Here is a 13,189-nt window from a genome sequence, read left to right as displayed (position 1 = left end):
CGTACGGTTAAATCTCCACTTCATCTCTACCTCAGAGATGCTGTGACCCATCGCTTGTGCGCCGAGTGTGTAACACCACGTTCAAACTCACCTAAATCTTGATAAGCTGCCATTGTACCAGCAGTAACCGATTTATCAACTGCTTCAGATATTTGTTGTCTTATATAGGCCATGCCGACCGCAGCGCCGTACTTTGCCTGTTTACATATCTCTGTATTTAAATACGCATGCCTATACCAGTTCCTTTGGTGCTTTAGTGTATATAGTGTGCCTTATAGTGTATATAGTGTGCTTTATAGTATCTGTGTCGTTAGGTGAACGTAATGTAAAATATGTAGCCTACCGTGTTAAGCCGAGGGAACGGTCTCAAGGCCCTAAACTTACACGATAAATATATCAATAGATACAATAACATTAAATAAATACTAGATAACAGCAAACAGTGGGTCAGCAGTAGCCTCTTCGAACAGGAATCAAAGGCGTTTTAAATCTCGGGTGCGAACATAGCCGCTGCTCGAATTTTCAATAAAAACTGCCAGCTGCGGCAGCCAAAGCCTTCCGGCGTAAGTAGTTCTTGTGGTTCTCCGAAAGGCCTCGTCAAAGAAGGCAAAGGAGAGGACACAGATTTGGAGCAGCCTGTTGCCTCTGGGATGACAAATTATCTGTAAAAGGCGCAAGAATCAGCAGAGATCAGCGAAAACATTCCGGTCTTATGACTGTGGTGTAGCGTTTTCGTTTTCTGTCTGTTATTATAATTACTTCGTGCCTAATTCGAGCTGGAATAAAGATTAACAGTACACTTTAAGGTACACTGAATGCGGACACTTGAATGTGGGATTATTACAAAAATACGGCAATAACACTAACAACAGAGAGTTCTAAAATGGAGACTAGTGAGAAAATCTACCTAAAACTATAGAAATTATCGGAAGTAATAACAAAACGAAGGTAAATCTCTTTTGATACTTCTACCTAGTGAATCATAACAGGCTAACATTGCAAATGGTTGTACATTTCTAAATAAAAAGAAATCAACAGTTGTATCAATTCCAAAAAGAAAGAAAATAATTGAATATGGAATATAAGAACTAATCATTTTAACAAAACAGTTTGTCCAGATCTCATGTTTGTTTTTCTGATAACCGGTTTCTCATACAAACAACATTTTTAGAACAGTATGTAGCTCTGAAATTATTGTGCTGGCAGAAGAGCCCACACCGTGTTGCTAGAGGGGGCCGAAATGCACGCGTTTAACTCACGCAGGCTGGCGTGAGGTCTGGAACATTACAATGTAATTAATATAGCAAATAAAGTACGTAGTTGATGTAATACTTAACTTTAATCCATAATGGGTGTACATCGGTCTGACGGTACAGGCATCCATAGATAAATAACAAATGTGAATGAATGGCGCCTTGCTAGGTCGTAGCAAATGACGTAGCTGAAGGCTATGCTAACTATCGTCTCGGCAAATGAGAGCGTATTGGTCAGCGTAGCTTCGCTAGCAAAGACGGCTGTACAACTGGGGCGAGTGCTAGGACGTCTCACTAGACCTGCCGTGTGGCGGCGCTCGGTCTGCAATCACTGACAGTGGCGACACGCTGGTCCGACGTATACTAGCGGACCGCGGCCGATTTAAAGGCTACCACCTAGCAAGTGTGGTGTCTGGCGGTGACACCACAGAAATGAAGAAAGCAGAAATAGAACAGCTGTCTGTCTTATACGGCATTAAACAAACATCACAGTTACAAAATGTAAATAAAACTTGTATATACTCACTACTGGCCCGTGGGTCGATGCACTGAGCCGCAGTACATGCTTACAGGCATATGTCAAGTGCTAGCTATCTCAGGGATGTCAGGAGCTACAAAGAGCATTCTTGATCTAGGCTGGTTGTTTTTGTTAAATTACAATAAAAGATGGCTGTTGTTCCAGTTATTGTTTAAATTATAGTTAATCTATTCTATGAATAAAATACTAAGTCCAGAAGGCTTTCAGGTAAAAAAAAGAAATATGTAGATGGAATATATTAAGAAAATGTTTTGAGAAGAAGAAAAAACAGTGGGAAAATAGGAAACAACGAAGAAGAGAAGTTGAATTGCAAAACCATTTAGACAAAATACTTGTATGGTGCGTAAAGTGGTAGTTGTCTTAGTATAAGGAAAAATGTGAGGTCATCCACATGAATTTGAAAATCACAAAAAATTTAAAGGCTACTACGAACAATTTTCATTGGAATGATCAGGTAGACAGGGGTGAGGGAGTCAAACCAGAGATTGCGTTTTATTCCCAGAACACTTACAAGATAACAAGGTAACAGGTCTACAAAAGAGAGTTCCTACACTACGCTTGTTCGTCCCCTGCTAGATTATTGCTGTGCGGTGGTAACCTCACCATATAGGATTGAAGGAGGCTATCGAAAAAGTCCAAAGAAGAGAAGCTCGTTTTCTATTATCACGAGTCACCGATATAATAAGCAGGTTTGAGTGGCAGTCATTTAAACAAAGGCAGCTTTGGTTGTGGCGAGACCTTCTCCTCTGAACGTGAAAATATTTTACTGGCGCCAACCGGCATGTGGAGAAATGATCATCATAATAACATAAGAGAAATCAGAGTTCGTACGGAAAGATTTAAGAGTTCATTTTTCCCACGCACTGTTAGTGAGTGGAAAGGTACAGAAATACTCTGAGGGCTGTTCTAAAAACTTTCTGCAAGGCACTTAAGCGTTAATTTGCAGAGTACTCATGCAAATGTAGATGTCACGTAAATGAAGTTGTTGCGTAATCCCAGTTCAAATGGTTCAAATGGCTCTGAGCACTATGGGACTTAACATCTATGGTCATCAGTCCCCTAGAACTTAGAACTACTTAGACCTAACTAACCTAAGGACAGCACACAACACCCAGCCATCACGAGGCAGAGAAAATCCCTGACCCCGCCGGGAATCGAACCCGGGAAACCGGGCGTGGGAAGCGAGAACGCTACCGCACGACCACGAGATGCGGGCGTAATCCCAGTTGCCCATTTATAAGATAAGAAGATGGATACTGTAATTGCGTATACTTTTTTTACATTGTGAAACAGTGCAATATTCAAAAAGTTGTATACCAACGGAAACGATAGAGTTTTGATACCGAGGTGGAATAATAATGTGACTGCTTCAAAGCCCGGAATCTCAGCGTAACAATAGCCTCGTCAATGCCGAAGGAAATTACGAAAGAAAAAAGCTGTGTGATTCTACCGAGTTTCATTGTCTGAATTTTGCTTTGATTCTGAAATCCGCCGCGATCGCCCACGGTGGACGCAGCGACAAAGAGGAGCAGATATCCGGCGGCCTGCCTCCCAGAGGCCTGATCACCGGCGCCTGCAGAGGCCCTCAGCGCGCCCTCCTGGGCGCTGACGACGCGGCCGTCGCCGGGCCCTGTAATCTGGCGCCCCTCACAAAAGCGCTCCCACTGCCGACTTGTTATTAGGCGTCCGGTGGTGGCCATTGTTCTGCAGCAGCGCTCATTACGGCTATCCGCCACAGTGAGGCATCAAGGCAGCGCCGCCGCACTGCATAAATGGTTGTCCGCGGTAGCGCAGATACGTGTCTATGCTGACGCCGGTTACTGGCGCTCGACTTCAATTGAGACATCTCTGTCAGTAGTTGCTGCGAGTAGTTTCGTGTAGTGCAGGGGCGTAATCCGGGTCACTTGCTTTAATACCAGCACTCGGTCCGTGCGTCTGCACCACTGTGCACACAGCGTGATAAACTTGACTGCTCACGTACCCTCGTTCCGTCAGGACTAGAGGACCGCCATTTTAAGTAACGAATTCCTACATCTCTGTCCAGTGCCCTCGTCTCTGTTATAGCTTCCGCTTGTAACACGAGTCTAGTGAAATGGTACATCGCAGATTATATCTTTAGACGACTGAGAGCGTCCAGGCCTCGTTTCACGGATCAAATAATACATTGTGTAAGGTCCTTGACTGAGAGCCCTACAGTTGCATAATGGTGAGGCGTGAAGTATAGTGATGAAAGCCAGCTGCCGCTAATGCCACAGCATTAGAAAGATACACTACTGGCCATTAAAATTGCTACACCAACAAGAAATGCAGATGATAAACGAGTATTCATTGCACAAATATATTATACTATAACTGACATGTGATTACATTTTCACGAAATTTGGGTGCATAGATCCTCAGAAATCAGTACCCACAACAACAACCTATGGCCGTAATAACGGCCTTGATACGCCTGGGCATTGAGTCAAACAGAGCTTGGATGGCGTGTACAGTAACAGCTGCCCATGCAGCTTCAACACGATACCACAGTTCATCAAGAGTAGTGACTGGCTTATTGTGACGAGCCAGTTGCTCGGCCACCGTTGACCAGACGTTTTCAATTGGTGAGATAACTGGAGAATGTGCTGGCCAGGGCAGCAGTCGAACAGTCTCTGTATCCAGAAAGGCCCGTACAGGATCTGCAACATGCGGTCGTGCATTATACTGCTGAAATGCAGTGTTTCGAAGGGATCGAATGAAGGGTAGAGCCACGGGTCGTAACACATCTGAAATGTAACGTCCACTGTTCAAAGAGCCGTCAATGCGAACAAGAGGTGACAGAGACATGTAACCAATGGCACCCCATACCATCACGCCGGGTGATACGCCAGTATTGAGATGACGAATACAAGCTTCCAATGTGCGTTCACCGCGATGTCGCCAAACACGGATGCGACCATCATGATGCTGTAAACAGAACCTGGATTCATCCGAAAAAATGACGTTTCACCATTCGTGCACCCAGGTTCGTCGTTGAGTACACCATCGCAGGCGCTCCTGTCTGTGATGCAGCGTCAAGTCCATGCTGCTGCAAACGTCGTCGTGCGGTTCTAGGAGCTACAGTCTGGAACCGAGCGACCGCTACGGTCGTAGGTTCGCATCCTGCCACGGGCATGGATGTGTGTGGTGTCCTTATGTTAGTTGGGTTTAATTCGTTCAAAGTTCTAGGCGACTGATGACCTCAGAAGTTAAGTCGCGTAGTGCTCAGAGCCATTTGAACCTTTTTTTAAACGTCGTTGTAGCACGTCATCTTTGTGGTGTAGCAATTTTAATGACCAGTAGTGTATAGATTTATTCGATTTCAGAGTAGCAATTGAATCGTCTCCTCGAGGGCAGTGGACACAGCAGACAGGCTCGGAAGAATCTGACTCGTGCATCTCAGCACATTCTCGAGGCAGTTGCCTCTGTCACTGCCGCTCAAGTAACACGGTAGTGGGCAGAAGGTGTAGTCGTACAGTGGCATCAATAACCAGATCGTCGACTTCTTGTCGCTAGGGCTCTCTAGGGGAAATCGAAGAGCAAACTCCAGCAGCTCTGCACGGAATGTAGATGATAGTGTAGAGTCAGAGCACAACCCCTCCACCAGGGAGCCCGTAAACGCTTGTGTCTCCTCAGAGATGCAAGTCGGGAGCAACAACCTGGTGTATTGCAAAGTAGCTGACTCCTCTCTTTTTCCCTTGAGGTCAGCCAGCCACTTCCATCTCCTATATTGTTTTAGCTCGCTCTACCACTTTCTTCTTGTGTTGTCCTTGTTTTACTGCTGACGGCATGCTTCGTCCCACGTTTCGGTGTGGGTAGGCACATATTTTTCCAAGCTTCTTACATGTGTTTTATGTTCTGTTTCATCTTACAGTTCTGAGTATTTTCTTGACACGTGTCTCAATCTGTTACTGAGCGGCACTGAAGACTTTGCCGTCGGGCGCCCGTACAGCCCTCTCCATCATCATCTCGCACACCTCCTGGGTACAGTGACAGGTTGACAGGGCACCAGATTCTCAGCTAGCCGGAGGTAAAAGTAAGCAAGACGTCACATTAGAGGACGAGACGGTGACCAGGTTCGGCAGACTAGGCAGGTAGCTCAAAGGTAGAAGTCATCTGTCGAATGGTTGGTTGGTTGGTTTGGGGAAGGAGACCAGACAGCGTGGTCATCGGTCTCATCGAAGTAGGGAAGGATTAGGAAGGAAGTCGGCCGTGCCCTTTCAGAGGAACCATCCCGGCATTTGCCTGGAGTGATTTAGGGAAATCACGGAAAACCTAAATCAGGATGGTCGGACGCGGGATTGAACCGTCGTCCTCCCGAATGCGAGTCCAGTGTCTAACCACTGCGCCACCCCGCTCGGTCATCTGTCGAATGGTTGGCAGCACACCGCAGGTACCAATCATATCTGACTCACTGTAACTCAACAGATATTGCTGCGGAAGCCCAGGTGTTACTGCCGTCCATCCGAGACAGCGGTGTTATGTCTTGCCGAGAATGGTAGTACGTGTTCTCGTTTTCTGGGCTCACCAGAATTCTTCGTTGCACCTCGGTGTCACAGTGGTGGCTTTCAGTTCTTCAGTTTTGTGCTTTTACACTATGTCTGTGGGCTGAAAGGTGTTCCTGTGGAATGTCTGTCGTTCTTGTAGCATTCTGCTGTGCTGTGCAGAATGACGATATGATCCCTCCTCAGTGACGTCACGTTGCTAAATTAACGCTTCAGGCTTCTCTCTCGAGCAAGGTGAAACAATAGCTCCCGGTGGGTGCCACGTTATTTGGAGTACCGCTTCTCAGCCTTTATGTCATTCTGCCTGCTACACGGCACGCTGGCCCGGTTGGACTTGGCTTAAAAAAATTTTCCATTGCCACTGATATCTTTCTCCGGCAGAACAGTTGTCTGCACCTGCATCCGTACTCTTGCAAATCACTGTATGTGGAGGCTTCGTTGCAGCAAACGACGATGAACCAAGATATTATGTCCGCCGCTTAATAGCGTGTTGGTCCGCCTTTGCAACGCAATACATCAGCGATCCTTGGTGGCATGCATTCAAGTCCTAGCTAGATTTCCCGAGGCATATGGCACCATATTTCTACGCACAGGTATGCATTTCCCGTGCATTACGGGCCGTTGGTTTGTGGGAGCTGAGTTGGCGCCTGAAAGCGCCAAAAAATATGCCCCACAGGACTCAGATGAAGTGAATTTCATGACCAGTACATGAACATGAGCCCACTATCATCATCCTCCTCCAACCATGTAGCATGACACTGACCTTTTGACATAGTTATCTTGCAGGAAGATACCATCGCTTTCGGGGAAGATATCAAGCATGAAGGGATACCAGAGCTCCCTAATAACGTTTACGTAGTACGCAGCTGTCAGAGCAACTTCGAATAACACAGGTACAAAAAGAATGACAATAATAATGGAAGAGGAAGAGGGAAGTGCTAAGATTAAAAAGGGTGTGATGAGACGCAGTAGTCCAGCTTTCTTCCCACTGTTCAACTTGCACATAGAAGAAGTACCGAAGAAAATAAAAGAAAGCGTAAAGACTGCGATTAAAATTTGCACTAAAAGTGTGTCCATGATAAGATCCGCTAGTAACACAGTTATTCTCAGTGAGACTCAGTAACAGTTACTGGATCTCTTGACTGAAATGAGCATTCTAATGAAAGCAGAATATGGACTGAGGATAGACGAAAGAAAGAAGAAAGAAGTGAGGGGTAGCAGAAGTAGGATTACCTATAAAAGTAAAAAACTGGACAAATTGAAAGCTATTATCCTTACATGAAAGCAAAATAACGCAACATGTAGACATAGCGCAAAGATATAAGAAGCAGAATAGTATGGGGAAAGAGGTCATTCCCCGCTAAAAGAAGTGTGCTAGTGCTAATTTGACGATCAATTTTTTTGCAACTTAGTTGTGGAGCACAGCATTATATGGCAAAAAATCATGAATTGTGCAGATTATGAGACTGCCGGAAAAGAAGGAAATCCAAGCGTCTGCTCTGTGGCTTTACAGAGGTATGCTGAAGTTTAAGTGGTAAAGAGTTGATAAATGAGGAGTTCCTCTACAGAATCTACGTAAAAGGAATATTTAGGAGACTCTGACTAGAAGAAGAGGAAAAATGATATGTGCCAAAATACCAGGGAGCTAGGGAAAGCTACGGGAAAAGGGAGAAAGTGGAATATATCCACGGAATTATCGAGGACTTTTGTTGCAAGTGCCGCTCTGAGGTGAAGAGATTGACATAGGAGGGGATGTTGTGGCAGATCACTGAAAACCAGCCGAAACGCTGACAGCAAATACAAATTTGGCAAATTGTGGTGAGGTCTTATGGGACCAAACTGCTGAGGCCATCAGTCCCTAAGGCTACACACTATGTAATCTAACTACTTAAACAAACTTACGCTATAGACAATACACACACCCATGCCCGCGCGGCTCACGGCAAATACAAAAAAATGTTCGTGACATTACGACTCCTTCCCACTACCCAAGGGGACGAATTGTTGCGATTTTAGAATAGTAGAAAAAGGTGCGGGTACTTTGTAATTCATTTACAGTTGCTGCAGTTTCAGTCTCTGTAAATTACTTGGCTGAGTCCACTGATTCTTTGCAGCAAGCAAGTTCAGTTTCGTCTTTGTGAAACAGACTTGTTAATGTCAGCAGATGACTACTCTGTACTCACGAAAGTAAAAGTGGAGGAAGACTGAGATATAACGGGTCTTATGCACGGATTTTTAAGTGTTCTAATCGGAGAGTATTACTTTAAAACTCGCGTGCCAAAACTGTGAGACAGTATGTCGGTGTAAGGAATTCATCATCTATATTTGTGTTCATCTGGGTCGACTTTATTCATCTCAGACACTCGTTGCTATAGCTTGTGAGACTCAACCGTGATGACATCACTGTTGATCGCTCGAATGGATCCTGTCATTATCTTCGTCGCTAACTCGCCTTCTCCGTCATTGTCGACCTCTGTACGCCTCCCCAATAATACCAGACCCTCTCTGTAGAATTCTGAGCTATAGATCTCAGCATGTATTGATCACCTATTTTCACCCGTAAAAAATTCTTCCAAGAGAGTGATCCAGTAGAATATCATCTAGCATAGAGAGTAAATGTGGACCATCTGAAAAGAAATACACAAAGTAAAATGAGACGCGTTGGAGCGTAGGTAAGCACCTACCTATGTCGCTGTCCCACGAATGGAGTATTTCTGGGTTTCTCAACACGTTCCCTTTCTTCCTTACCAACCGAAACTCGGTGGCGAGGAGGAGGAGGAGAGGAGGAGATTTAGTGTTTAACGTCCCGTCGACAACGAGGTCATTAGAGACGGAGCGCAAGCTCGGGTTAGGGAAGGATGGGGAAGGAAATCGGCCGTGCCCTTTCAAAGGATCCATCGCGGCATTTGCCTGAAGCGATTTAGGGAAATCACGGAAAACCTAAATCAGGATGGCCGGAGACGGGATTGAACCGTCGTCCTCCCGAATGCGAGTCCAGTGTGCTAACCACTGCGCCACCTCGCTCAGTGAAACTCGGTGGTATAAAAGCAGCTGTTTCTGTTATCTCCAATCTACCTGCATGAATACCGGGAAAATGGGTTCGCAAGGTGAGTCGTACCGCACTTGGACGTATACCGGGAAAATGGGCTAATGATGGGTCGAACACTACCCGCACAGAAACCAGGAAAACTGGCTGGTGGTCAGTTAGAACGTACATGCAGGAATAAGTTATAGGGAAATTACTTCCAAAGTTGTAGAGAACAATCCGATTTTTCACGGTAAATTTTATGAAAATAATAAATAATTTTTAGATATTAATAATCTGAACATGTATTACATATCTGTCGAGGAATAGCATCTCCGCTATATGGTGAGTAGGAACTATCCTTTTCATTATATACAGGGTGTAAATTTTAAGTTGGCAAACCAGAATAACTCGAAAAATAAGCTTCACACAAAAAAATGTGTAGAATCCAAAGTTGATTATTTTCGATGGGGACATCTGCTGGTGCTAAAATCAGCCCGCCATCCCAGCCCCCTGGAGGTTGGGCGGGAGGCAACTTTAAAATTTCAAATGGGAACCCCTATTTTTTATTGCAGAACCAGATTCTACATAAAAAATTACGTACATTTTGTCTTAAACATTTGTTTTGATTCTTGGTAGTTGGAGCTGTAATTCAAGAAAATCCATGCTCTCGCTTTTGCGTGGAAAATGGTTACGAATAAATAAAAATACTTATTTACTTCGTAAATTTTGATTCGCTAAACCTAAAATTCTCCCTGTCCAAGTTTGGCTCAACATTTGTAAAACTCTAATTCCTCTCTCTCAATCCCCACCCTATGGGGAGAGAGGGAGAGTTTTAGGTTCAGCAAATCAAAATTTACGAAGTAAATAAGTGTTTTTTATTTATCCGTAACCATTTTCCATGCAAAAGGAAGAACATGGATTTTCTTGAATTACAGCTCCAAAAACAAATGTTTAAGACAAAATATATGTTGTTTTTAATGTAGAATCTGATTCTGCAATAAAAAATAGGGTTACCCTTTAATTTTAAAGTTGCCTCCCGCCCCACTCCCAGGAGGCTGGGGTGGGTGTCCAATTTTAGCGGCAGCAGATGTCCCCATCGAAAATAATCAACTTTGGATTCTACACATTTTTTCGTGTGTAGCTTATTTTTCGAGTTATTCTGGTATGTCAATTTAAAATTTACGCCCTCTATAATATATATCATTGGGTGCTACTAGACCCTGTTGGATCACGCAAAGCTTCTTTTTTTCCACATTGCTCTCGTTTCTTTTGCATGGGCTCTCTTCCTTTCCTTTGTCCATTTTGTTCCTGCTTTCCTCAGGGCTTCATTCTCTGGCTTAACATCCCATCTGTCAACTTTCTGCTTAAATACTTTTCAGTCCAAAATATCTGAATAATTTATCTGATTTTTTTTTGTAGGTCCTTTTTGACCTCTTGTATCCAAGATATAGTTTTAAGTCCTTCTATGTATTTAAGAATTTTGTGCGTAAGTCTTGTTTTGGGAAGCCTATAGACGTGCCCATAAAGTTTTAATCGCCTTTTTCTAATGTCTGCTGTAAGGCTGTACAAGTTCTCAGTTGTTTGAAGCGATTGTAGTTTATAGCCCTCCTCTGTTTCCTTTGCCCCTAGTATCTCTCTGATTATTTTACGTTCTTCCTTTAATAAGTTTTCCAGGTCAACTTTTATGAGCGCTGTCAGGGTTTCACTGGCATACAGGACTTCAGGTTTTAATACCGTATTATAGAGCCTAATTTTAATGTTTGTGAAGACGCATTTTTTATTGTACACCTTGTAGGTTCTTTCATACGCTCTCTTTAGTTTTTGGAGGGGAAAGTTTTGTGCTGTCTTCTTTTGCCCCATAGGTTCAAGGACTTGTAAGTATGTAAAATATGGGACCCTATTGATGTGACCGTATTTTGTAGTCAAGTTTTGGGTGTCAGTTTTGTGGCGATCAACTCAGACTTTAGGAAAGATATTTGCAGACGGACTTTCTCTGCACGTTCTTTAAGCGTTTTAACCTGTTGGATTGCTATTATCTTATCATCCGCTATTAAGGCTGTCAGCAAAAGCTAAACATGAAATTCTTGCCATCCTTGACTCGCCCGATCTGTAAAGGATTCCAGCAGTTTTTATTCTTCAATTCCTTTTCTCTTGGCGGATGACCTTGTCGAGCACAACATTGAATAGGAGAGGAGACAGACCACCACCTTGTTGGACGCCAATTTTGGTTAGGAAGGGCTCGGATGTTTCACCCATGAATTTCTCCTTGGAGGCAGTATTGGTCAATGTTTCTTCGATGAGGTTAAGGGTTTTTGGATCTAGCCCTTGTTCTTCAAGGATATCAAAAAAATGCTTGTCGGTCAACTGAGTCATATGCAAATTATTGGGCTGTTTCTGAGTGCTTTGTATTTTAGCTCGATCTTTAGATTGAAAAATTGTTCAAATAATTCAGTCCTCAGTTGCTCCGGAACGCCCTATACTTGCAATGTTAAAATAACGCTTATAAATTACATCTTTCCTCACAAAGTATTTGAGGTAGGAAGTTGAACTTTTTACAGATTATTTATTGGAATATGGGCTACACTTAACACAGGGATTTTACAAAATTTTAGTTCAGTTATTAAAGATGATTTTTTTCAATTTTAATGAAAATTCACAACATTTTTTTGCAATTTTTTATTTATATATTCAAAAATATACAGTTTTTTGGAAAAAGGCTGTGTTAAATTATGCAGAAGGTACTGTGTAACATTTACTGAAAGTTTGAAACAAATATGTTTGGAAGATCCTTAGAAAACATGTAATTAGTATGAGAAAATAAAAGTTTTGGGAATCGAGCGACAAAGATTGGATTAACTTTTTAGTGCATTCCAGGTCCATAGGATGGATTATCTTCATCTTCTGCAAACTCCTCCTCCAGCTTCCTCTTGTTCCTCCTCCTGTTGACTCTTGCTTGTATTTCTAGACTCTTTACAGCCCTGTCTGCAGCCCGAAGGCGCTCCTTGTCTAATGCAAGCATCGCTCGTACCATGTTAGAACCTATCTTCATTCCCATATTTCTAAATACCTTGCACCTTACAATGTTGCCATCATTGAAAGTCGCAACAGCATCATACACACCAAAGTGAAGTGTTTCTATTCCAACAAATACAGTCTTGGGGATTCTCGACCATATAACACTATTTACACTTTCATTGGGGTTTTGAGTTTTTCCGTGAATACACTTTTTCAACAGTTCAGGTGCTGCTAAGTCTCTGAAAATAGGTTAGCCACGACACATACTTTATCTCACATCACTGAAATGTACCTGATGAACACGGACGTTAATAATAACACCATTTGACAGCAGTTTAACAGCACCACAGTGGGTCACGCCCATGTAGAACATATTTCAAAAAAAATTTAAAAATAGTTGTAGTCTTCGGAATTGAATAAACTATTTATCTATTAAAAGGTAATAGTTTGCAGATTCAGAAAACGCAAAAAAGTAAAAATTGAACTTTTCATGATTTTGAGCCTTTCCGGAGCCCCTTAACATGAATGAATTAATGAAACTGGTGCTGTTGAATGTGTATCTGTTGAGAAGTGAGAGAAAAATGTCCGCAATCCAGGGTCAGATACCAGCTGTGCGGTGGAAGCAGGGGTAGGCTGCGGTGTGCTGAACGCCCCCCCCCCCCCCCCCCACACACACACACTGCTAGAGGACGCGTTGCGGCCGCGGTTTTCCCGAGTGCCACGGCTGCAAGCGTCGCTCTGCGTCCTCCACCTGCATCGATCGCTGAGACGGGACACGAGGCCTCCGTGCGGGCGCGGAAGAGAAGCGCCGCTACGCGACACCTGCTGTTCG

General features: G+C 43.5%; 1 pseudogene; it reads right to left on the bottom strand.

Annotated features, from left to right (window-relative positions):
* The window catches only part of LOC126188796 (40S ribosomal protein S9-like), a 48,840-nt pseudogene extending 45,349 nt beyond the window's left edge, over positions 1–3,491 (bottom strand).
* Between the last annotated feature and the right edge of the window lie 9,698 nt (positions 3,492–13,189).

The sequence above is a fragment of the Schistocerca cancellata genome, chromosome 5 (assembly GCF_023864275.1).
Source record: "Schistocerca cancellata isolate TAMUIC-IGC-003103 chromosome 5, iqSchCanc2.1, whole genome shotgun sequence".
NCBI classification, from domain to species: domain Eukaryota; kingdom Metazoa; phylum Arthropoda; class Insecta; order Orthoptera; family Acrididae; genus Schistocerca; species Schistocerca cancellata.
Note: the sequence above shows the minus strand (reverse complement) of the source record. Positions and strands in the feature narration are given on the sequence as shown.